The sequence below is a fragment of the Rattus norvegicus genome, chromosome 3, assembly GCF_036323735.1.
Source record: "Rattus norvegicus strain BN/NHsdMcwi chromosome 3, GRCr8, whole genome shotgun sequence".
NCBI lineage: Eukaryota > Metazoa > Chordata > Mammalia > Rodentia > Muridae > Rattus > Rattus norvegicus.
This window is the reverse complement of record NC_086021.1, coordinates 71,189,618-71,201,096: the sequence shown is the minus strand read 5'-3', so window position 1 is coordinate 71,201,096 and position 11,479 is coordinate 71,189,618.

The window sequence follows — 11,479 nt, the reverse complement described above, 5'->3', positions numbered from 1 at the left end:
CACACCATGTATGTTCTTTTGTGACTGGGTTACCTCACTCAGGATGATATTTTCTAGTTCCATTCAATTGCCGAAGAATTTCATGAAGTCATTGTTTTTGATAGCTGAGTAGTACCCCATTGTGCAAAGGTACACATTATCTGTATCCATTCCTCTGTTGAAGGGCATCTGGGTTCTTCCCAGCTTCTGGCTATTATAAATAAGGCTTCTATGAACATAGTGGAGCACGTGTCCTTGTTAAATGTTTGAGCATCTTTTGAGTATATGCCCAGGATACTCACAGCCAACCATTGAACTGAGAACAGAGTCCCTATGGAGGAGTTAGAGAAAGGACTGAAGGGTTTACAACCCCATAAGAAGAAAAACAATATCAACTAACCACATCCCCCAGAGCTCTCAGGGACTTAACCACCATCCCAAGAGAACACAGGGATGGACCTATGGCTCCATCCACATATGTAGCAGAGGATGGCCTTGTTGGGCATCAATGAGAGGAGAAGCCCTTGGTCTGTCAAGGCTCTATGTCCCAGTGTAGGGGAATGTCAGGGCAAGAAGGCAGGAGTGGGTGGGTGGATGTGGGAGCACTCTCATAGAAGCAGGGGTAGGGGTGATGAGATAATGGTTTTCTGGAGGGGAAACTGGGAAAGGGGATAACATTTGAAATGTAAATTTCAAAAACTGTAATTTTAAAAAATCCAATAAAAGAGAAAAAAAAGGAAAAAATGTGGAAGGCAAGAGCTGAGTCTCCAAAGTTGTTATCTGACCCACATATGCTCATCTATCCCCAATAATAAATAAAAAATATAACAATAAACAATAAAATATTCATGAAGGAATTTAAAAAAGCTACTGGGGTTGGAGAGTTGGCTCAGCACTTAAGAACACTGGCTGCTCTTCCAGAAGACTTGGGTTCAATTCCCAGCAACCACATGGCAACTCACAACTGTCTGTAGGTCTAGGGGATCTGACACTCTCAAACAGACACACATGTGGGCAGAAAGCAACACACATGAAATAAAAATAAGTAAATTTTGAAATTGAATCTAAGCCATCATGTCCTATCTTCTAAGAGATGATGGAGATGTTTCATTACTGTGAGGGAGGAGGGAAAAGTCAGATGAAAATGAGTAGACCCAGTTTGTTGTGGTTTGTGATAAGTAAGAGATCACATTCCGCATAGCAAACTGACAAGCTGTCGCTAGTCTTCAGTGTCTGATAGTCTTCAGACATCAGAGGTGATCTGGAAATCTTAGTCCACATCACCATTTTTATTCTACATACCTGTGGAATTACTCCACAAATGCAATAGAGCCTCTGAAATTTCACACGTTTTTTTGTGTTATAATTAAATTATAAGACTCGCAGTTTCATTTTTATATCGATGAATTTTACCATCTCACCTTAATTTGACTGCTGTCAGGTATACTTTGTCTAACAATTCATCTTTCTCAACCACAGTTTATGTACTACTAAACATGGAGACTTATTTTATATCAAAATATGAGTTGTAAATTTGTGTTTATATATTTTAGGTTTAACCAAATGCACAAAATTATTTCATTAAGCATTATAAAGCCTTGGGAAGTGGTGTTACATGCCTTTGATGCCAGCATTCAGGAGACAGAGGCAGTCAGAGCTCTGTGAGTTCAAGGCCAGCCTGGTCTACGGGGAGATCAAGCTCAAAAAACATAAAAACCAACCAATAAACAAACAAACAAACAAACAAAAAAACCAACCCAACACAACCCAAATAAAACAAAACAAAACAAAACCACCCCCCAGTTATAAAGCATTACTTTGTAACATCTTAGTATGTTAAAAAAAATTACATATTTTACCAAACAATTATATAAAAATGTTTGACCTCATTCTTATTATATTGTATGTTTATATACAGATGCATATTTACATACATACATGTATGTATCTATACATATATATGTGTGTCTATATATACATACATATATGTGTGTATATAAAACTATTGATTATCTCTCTTTTTCTCTCTGTATGTACCTGTATGTTTTGTTTTGTTTTTTTTATTATTAACTTGAATATTTCTTATATACATTTCGAATGTTATTCCCTTTCCCGGTATCCGGGCAAACATCCCCCTCCCCCCTCCCCTTCCTTATGGGTGTTCCCCTCCCAACCCTCCCCCCATTGCCACCTTCCCCCCAACAGTCTAGTTCACTGGGGGTTCAGTCTTAGCAGGACCCAGGGCTTCCCCTTCCACTGGTGCTCTTACTAGGATATTCATTGCTACCTATGAGGTCAGAGTCCAGGGTCAGTCCATGTATAGTCTTTAGGTAGTGGCTTAGTCCCTGGAAGCTCTGGTTGCTTAGCATTGTTGTTCATAAGGGGTCTCGAGCCCCTTCAAGCTCTTCCAGTTCTTTCTCTGATTCCTTCAATGGGGGTCCTATTCTCAGTTCAGTGGTTTGCTGCTGGCATTCGCCTCTGTGTTTACTGTATTCTGGCTGTGTCTCTCAGGAGAGATCTACATCCGGCTCCTGTCGGCCTGCACTTCTTTGCTTCATCCATCTTGTCTAATTGGGTGGCTGTATGGGCCACATGTGGGGCAGGCTCTGAATGGGTGTTCCTTCTGTGTCTGTTTTAATCTTTGCCTCTCTATTCCCTGCCAAGAGTATTCTTGTTCCCCTTTTAAAGAAGGAGTGAAGCATTCACATTTTGATCATCCATCTTGAGTTTCATTTGTTCTAGGCATCTAGGGTAATTCAAGCATTTGGGCTAATAGCCACTTATCAATGAGTGCATACCATGTGTGTTTTTCTGTGATTGGGTTAGCTCACTCAGGATGATATTTTCCAGTTCCAACCATTTGCCTACGAATTTCATAAAGTCGTTGTTTTTGATAGCTGAGTAATATTCCATTGTGTAGATGTACCACATTTTCTGTATCCATTCCTCTGTTGAAGGGCATCTGGGTTCTTTCCAGCTTCTGGCTATTATAAATAAGGCTTCTATGAACATAGCGGAGCACGTGTCTTTTTTATATGTTGGGGCATCTTTTGGGTATATGCCCAAGAGAGGTATAGCTGGATCCTCAGGCAGTTCAATGTCCAATTTTCTGAGGAACCTCCAGACTGATTTCCAGAATGGTTGTACCAGTCTGCAACCCCACCAACAATGGAGGAGTGTTCCTCTTTCTCCGCATCCTCGCCAGCATTTGCTGTCACCTGAGTTTTTGATCTTAGCCATTCTCACTGGTGTGAGGTGAAATCTCAGGGTTGTTTTGATTTGCATTTCCCTTATGACTAAAGATGTTGAACATTTCTTTAGGTGTTTCTCAGCCATTCGGCATTCCTCAGCTGTGAATTCTTTGTTTAACTCTGAACCCCATTTTTTAATAGGGTTATTTGTCTCCCTGCGGTCTAACTTCTTGAGTTCTTTGTATATTTTGGATATAAGGCCTCTATCTGTTGTAGGATTGGTAAAGATCTTTTCCCAATCTGTTGGTTGCCGTTTTGTCCTAACCACAGTGTCCTTTGCCTTACAGAAGCTTTGCAGTTTTATGAGATCCCATTTGTCGATTCTTGATCTTAGAGCATAAGCCATTGGTGTTTTGTTCAGGAAATTTTTTCCAGTGCCCATGTGTTCCAGATGCTTCCCTAGTTTTTCTTCTACTAGTTTGAGTGTGTCTGGTTTGATGTGGAGGTCCTTGATCCACTTGGACTTAAGCTTTGTACAGGGTGATAAGCATGGATCGATCTGCATTCTTCTACATGTTGCCCTCCAGTTGAACCAGCACCATTTGCTGAAAATGCTATCTTTTTTCCATTGGATGGTTTTGGCTCCTTTGTCAAAAATCAAGTGACCATAGGTGTGTACCTGTATGTTTGTGTGTGTATCTAGGTGTCAAGTACAAGTCTGTGCATATTCTTTTTTTTTTCCTTTTCTTTTTTTCGGAGCTGGGGACCGAACCCAGGGCCTTGCATTTGCTAGGCAAGCGCTCTACCACTGAGCTAAATCCCCAACCCCGGTCTGTGCATATTCTAAGGAAGTACTCCACCACTGAGATAAACCTCTAGCCCTTCAGGTATAATTAATTAACCGAAAGAAACAAACCGTCCAGTGGAGCAGTGTACAGACATACTTTTTAACTTCCTTTTATATGTCTGGATCCTATATTCTTTAGTACTTTCAGTTTGGGTTGTTTTTTTTTTTTGTATGCTATTATGTTTCATCATATCTTATGTTTAAAGGGATATTTTTATGGCAAAATTAATAATTTTGGTTTAATATAATTGAATGTATTGTAAAATGTGTCTGTAAAAATAAACTTATCTGGCTTACCTTTCCCCTATATTCCTACTGAATAAATCAAGTGGAAATTGAGGAAATAGAAACTTGAATGAAAGTTGTGGTGAGTATGCTTTGTTGTCAACTTGACACACCTGTGGAGAGGGAGTCACAAATGAAAACCTGCCTCCATCAGACTGTCTTGTGGGAATACCGTGGAGTATTACCTAACTGGTAACTAACGGAGGAGTGCCTAGCCCACTGTGGTGCCATCCCTGAGACGGTGGTGTGGAGTTGTATAAGAAAGCAGACTGAGGGTTTGGGGATTTAGCTCAGTGGTAGAGCGCTTGCCTAGCAAGTGCAAGGCCCTGGATTTGGTCCTCAGCTCCGGGGGAGGGGGGGGAGGAGAAAAAAGAAAGCGGACTGAACAAGCTATGAAAGGCAAGGCAGTAAATCGCATTCCTCTGTGGTTTCTGCGTCAAGCTCCTGTCTTGCTTTCCCTCAATAATGGACTATAAACTCTTTCTTTCCCAAGATGCTTTTGACCAGGACTTTATCCTAGCAACAGAAGCACAGAAGAGATCTAAGTGTAAACTAGAGGTGACGATGTACTCACGATGTTTCCACTTTCCTATGCTGTTAGTTGTATATCTCTATGACAGCCCTGCCCCTCCTCATCTGAAAGATTACATATGAGAACTCCAAGGACAACATAAGACAGCGCGGTAATAAGTCTTGACAAACTGCCAGTTCTCAGCAAACATTCTTTTTTTCTCTAGTTCAAAGGAAGAAGTAAAATTTTCTTGGAATATAAGGTTCTATCGAAATATTGTATGCCACTTCTTTATCCTTTAAGGAACTTAGTGTTATTTTAAGCAGTTAAACTCAGCATTCAGGAGGCACTCTGACGCTGGTCTTCCCATCTGGCCGCCTCTTTTCCCCTAGGCATTTGAGAAGTGAGAGCGGAAATAATTGCATCAAGAAAGGATGGAAAGCACACAAGTGTGTTGTCACCATCAGTGTCAGAGTAGCCCTGGGGAAGGCTCATGTGCATGAACTGAGTCTACCATCCTGTCTTTGTGAAATGCCAATGCTCTCCTGCAGCTGGACACTAAATGTTCAACGTGCATTTCTGTAGGTTGATGTCACTCTGCAGGAAGGAAGGTACAGGAGAAGTAAGGGTGGGCAGGAGAAACGTTTTAGAAAGGAGAGAGAGGAGAAGGAGCGAGAGAGGATCTGGGAGAACATGGCAGCCGACGTTAGATTCTTCTCTGGGCACAGATACAGGTTGATATGAATAGTTTTAAGGGATGGCTGTGTACTGGATTTTGTGTTGTCTAGATGGGCAAATTATATCTTATCAGTTGGATCAGAGGTTATTGTGTGGTGTGTTCTTTCACATGGCCACTGAGTTCAAGAGAGTGTATGGTGGCAGGACGCACTGGGCCCGCCATGGAATTGGGATGTGTATGTCTGGCGTGGTAACAACCCGCCCTGGGAACCAGATGGGTAGAGAGATTGCTGCTGGGCCCAGGGAGTAGCCGTCAGCAGTGTGAGATGAGACGGAGATTAGCGGGTGAGACGCTTTGCTGACTGAGATGAAAATATCCAGCAGATGCTACATGGCCCTTCGGTGACGGCTTTAACATGGGATAAAAGAAACCATTTCATATTATTTACCACAACACATTTCTTTTGAGTCATTTTTTTCCCCTCACCATGAAAGTCAATAGGAGCATGAGTCTAAAGACAGGACCAGACGTAAGAAACTTAATGTAACATTATTTCTGTGTCTGTTTTGTATGTGTGTGCGTACATGTTCCTGCGTACAGATTCTTGTGGAAGCCGGAGGCTGATATCAAGTCTGTTCCTCAGTTGCTCTCCATTTTAGATGAGACGGTCTCATGTAAGTGATTTAGCAAGCCCCAGAGGTCTTCCTGTGTCTGCCTTTCTATTGCTGGGATTACAAGCGCAAACAGAATCACTAGGCTTGGGCTTCTGTTTGTTTCTTTGTTTTTAAGGGGGACGTTGGGAATCCAACTCAAGGCCTCACTCTTGCACAGCACAGCAAGTACGTTATTGGCTGAACCATCTCTAAAGCCATCTGTGCCTATCCTAAGGAATTTTTTTCTCACATCCATCCCTACTCCATAATGTGGTCATTGAATTTTCGCAGCCAGGTTTTGTAAATACTCCCTAGTGTGAGTTCTACAATGAGAGTGACGGGGACTTTAAGCCATCAATGGCATCCATGCTCTCAGATTCTGACTCTGGTCTCAGTGTGGTTTTGATCAAGTCTACATAGTTTATTGTTTTCTGTTACTACACAAGACACGTGTTTTCTCAGTTCCCTGTGTTTCTTCTAAACCAAAGATTTCTCAAGGCACAGTAGTAAATCTCTTAGATTTTGCACACCATGTGGTCTCTGTCACAGTTGCTTAAAACTGCCACTGTTACACCAAAGCAGATGTAGACCACAGATAAATGAAAGGACAGGCCTCTCGTTCAATAAAACACAATTTACAAAGATGATTTTCCAGCAATTGTATATATTTGGGGAGCTTGGCGGGTCTTTCTGGGTCGCATTATGTTGTGCTCTCTGAGATGCTTTCTGCTCTTAATCAACATTAGGCCATGTGTAACATTAGGGGCTCACTTCTTGCCAAGGTAGAGTCAATGAAACCAACTTCTCCTTGTGTTTCTGTCAGCATCCTCTTGCCTGTCTGGTTTCAAAGGTCAGATTCATTTTTTATCATCTTGGTCTATGCAAGCCATGTGCATCCTGGGTAGTTGAGTAATGACATGTTGAAATCATGAGACGCTACAGGCATGCTTCTAGTGCCTCCTCTGCTTCTAATCCAATCCCCTGCCTCTTAGAAGCTTTCTTCTTGTGTTTGTTGAGATATCAAACTTAAATACTTTAAGTGAACCATAAAATATGCTAGCTTAAAACAGCAACAAATTAAAGTCTCCCATGACTTTGTGAGCTGGTCAAATGGTCCTTCTCTGAATGATTGCCTAGGGTTACCCCCAGTTTACCCCCAGGTTACATTCAGCTCACACTTGGCAGAGGGCTCCATTACAACTGGAACTTCTAGGATGGATGGGGTTCCTCTCCCACACCTCCCATTCTCTCCATGTCCTTCTCTCCCTCTTTGCTATGCCCCTCCCACCACATACACATGCTTTTTCACACCACACTGCCTTGTGGCCTGGCTGACTCAGAAGTACATTCACGCCAAGGAGCCTTCAAAAAAGGCAAAATGTTTCTCTTATATTCTGCACTTCATAACAGTACTTTTGCCATATTTTACTGGTTGAAGTCAATTATACAGATACCAAAAGGTCATAGTCAAGAAAATGAGTTGCGCTTCTTAGTGGGAGGAATGGCAAAGGTAAGGTATGAAGACTGTCTTTCCCATGTTCAAAGGCAAACTTTCAGGTAACTTTTCATCTTGGTGGTTCTCTGAGGACAGTGGTGCAATGGTAAACGTGTGATGGGATGGGATATTACAGTCTGTGGTAAGACAGGATCTTAGGAGAGGAAAACAGGGGCTGAAAGAAAGCCCAGCTTCTCTGCAGCCAGCCAAATCCCACCAGGTCACTTCTGGTAAGGGGATGTGTTCATTCACTTGCCAGATCCTGCATCCACATATGTTCTTTACACGGCTTCATGGCTTTTCTTGGGGGAAATGTATGGATATGTCTGTTTATTCTGATAGGATTCCAAAAAACTAAAGAAACAACTTCATAGAAGTCCAGCTTGGGAAAACCAACGAGTGGCTGGAGTCACTAATAAAAGCATGATTGAGAAATCACTTCCAGGAGCATAGGTAACTAACTCTGTGTCAGATTCATGGCCAAAGCTCAAAATTAGCATAGGGGAACCCTCATAAAGCCGCACCAGTAGAGTCTAATCAACATTACATTGTCCATACGTACTAGCACTTCTCAAGACAATATGCAGGCTTATGTGCAACTGGGAGGGGAGCTCAGGAATGTAACTCGGTTGGATCAGGTGAGGTTCTAGATTAGATCATCACAATCTCTCTGCTTTCAAGACAGTAATGGCTGGATCATTTCTTGGAAGATGGAGTTCCATAATACATACTGATAACACTCTGTAAGACACACATGAGACCACTCAGCCAATAGCCTTGGTTGTGTGTCATGTTGCTGTGGTGAAATTCCTGTCAAAGGTAAGTTAAGGAAGGAAGGAAGTAAAGAATGGAGGGTAGGTTTATTTTGGCTCACAGTTTGAGGGAGTGCAGTCCAATCTGGCAAGGACAGTACAGCTGCAGACACAGAAAGAGAAGAGCTGAAGAATGATGAGTACTGTTGCTTGACTCCATTTCTTCTCTTTGTTCATAAATGTTCAGGATCCCAGGCCAAAGAATGACACTGCTTACATTTAGGGTAGGTCTTTCTACTTCAATTAATCTAATCTTCCACGGTAAATGGAAGTGTTCCCCAATCTAATCTTCATATTGGCAAACTAAATTAACCATCGAAGCCACACAGGCCTTGTTGGATACTGTATTAGTCATTGTTTGGTTACTGTTAAGAGATATCATGACCATGGCAACTCTTATATAAAAGAAGTCTTTAATTGGAGTTTGCTTCCAGTTTCAGAGGTTTAGTCCACTATCATCAAGGCAGGAAGCACGGCAGCATGCGGGCAGACATGGTGCTAGAGGAGTAGCTGAGAGTTCTACATCTAGACTCTCAGGGAGCAGAAAGAGACTCTGGGCTTTGGGTGAGTTTTTGAAACCTCCAAGTCCACTCCCAATGACAGAGATTACCTTCAATAAGACCAGACCTATTAATACTTTCAAATAGTGCCATTCCTTGACCAAGTATTAATACCTATGAGCCTAAGGGAGGCATTCTCTTTCAAATCACCACAGACACCAGCCTTCCATGAGCCAAATAACATCAGATTCCAATGAAGCCTAAGATCTTAACTACAAAGTTGAGGCAATTGTTTAAAATCTGTGCAGAGTTGAAGACATATGATGCCAGTCCTGGTTTAGCTCTTTTTCTGTATACTGTCTCCAATGAAGCCCCTTTGACTAGACCTTGTGGAAAGTGTCCCCAAAGCCCGCCACATCCTTCAGGGAATAAACCACATGGCTGATTTATTTATGCTTTACTCTTTTCTTTCTCACTTAGAATCTGAGGTCCACAGCATCTTCCCCATTGTACCATCCAACTCCCACACTCCTTTTGTGGTATCCACTAGATATCCTAATAGAAATAAGAAAATTATTATAAATGTTTCAAGAGAAGAAGGTTGTGGCTGTTCCAGAACTGTCCGGAATAGCAAGGTTTGGAAGCAGCCTTCACTGTCCAACAATAATTGACAAAAAGAAATAGAGAGACACGAGGCAGCCACTTGAAATAATATCAAAATGAATTTACTGACTCAGAAAGTAATGGTAAAAAAAGAATTGAGGCTACAAACCAGATGGCCAAAAATTACCTTGCCTTTTTAATTTGACGTGTTGTTTTCTATATTTGTTGTTCTGCTTTTACAATGCCACTAATAGTAAAATATCTGGAAATATATTTAATAGAAAAAATTTGAGGAAGCCTGAGTGTTGCTAAGTTGTAGAATGTTTGTTGCCTGGTATATGAAAAAGTCCTGAACTCAATATCCAGTGTGTATGCGTGTGCACACACACACACACACACACACACACACACACACACACACACACACACTGATGCACCTTGCTATGAACAATTTTGAGTAAAGTAGCTTTTCAAAAATCTTTCTGCGGTGAGTATGAGGTCTTTTGCAATGAAGAATACTCACTGTACAGAAAAAGAAAGGTCAGTCTAGAAAAGGTACAAGCCAGAGACAGACCTTAGAGGTTAACATCATGCGAAACCGTTATCATATTTTTCTGTGAAATGTCTTTGTGTGCTCCCATCAGAACTCAGAGTGAGCTAGATCGAATATTAGTCTGACTCAGCATAGCACTTCTTTCTGCTTTTATGCTAATGCTTAAAAGCCTGAAACTCTGCTCTCTATTCAATATATTTCATCAAATATTTATTGAGCACCTACTATGTGCCAATCATCAAGGAAATAACATTAACTAAATAGTTCTATTGCAATTTAAGTCAATAACGTGGTTTCATGGAATTGTGTTTATCTTTTCAAAATCCAGGATGGTCATTCTGAGACATTTTGTAAGACAAATAAAACAAAAACAAGAACTGGAAAACAGTCTGAACATGAATGTATGAGTGATGTGCTTCTGATGATTTCTTTTGCATGGGTTAGATTGTGTTGATTTATTTTTTAATTGCTCATACATCTGGGCCGCTTCGATGATACACTCCCTTTCTCCTCTTTGACCCAGCAGCATTTCCAATCTTTCATTCTTTTTGGTATAAGTTATTTCAAACAGTTTGGCCTTTGAGTCAAAACTCTCAGTTAGACTTTGAGCTCAGGAGGAGGATTCCGTGAGGTAAAGTCTAAGCCAAGGCATATGCTGCAAACAGCAGTAACTTGAGTCCTGTTGCATCAGCAATTGATAATTAACGAGCTAAATAAAAATACAGAATACTGGGCATAAGTTCCAAACTTTATTTATTAAGCTATATAATTTTTTAGAATTAATATTTACTAATTTAAATGTTTACATAAGTCATTTCCATATTTTTCTTCCATGTTCATTTTAGAATGTGTTTCTTTTTTCACGATGATTCTCTATGGTATGCCATGTAAGTGATTTTGACTGTATAAGAGTTTTGTACATACTCATATTTTATTTTTCAGCAGGGAATGTGTCCCATGGGAGGGAAGGTGCTTTACACAGTGTCTTGTAAAAGAAAGGTATCTTTTCAAATTCACATCCTTTAGATTACCAACCCACTATTTTTCCTTACTCAGGATCATTTCTCTCTATGTGGTCAAGATGCCTTACACATTGTGTTGTTATTCCTTGTTTTGTTTTGTTTCATGGCATTTGATGGACTTATTCAGTTAGCACATATTTCCTGAGACACTATTATATATCAGGTAATGATCTTGGTACTAGTTTAAACGTTAACAGACACGATTAACCAGTGAGGATCCAAAGTCTACATAACTTAACAGTTTCTCACTAACTAGTCACAAACTAGTGTTTGAATACACATGTATGTGTTGGGGAGAGAAGGGGTGTTTGTGACACTTCTTTCCTGAGTGAAATCTGCCCCATTCCTC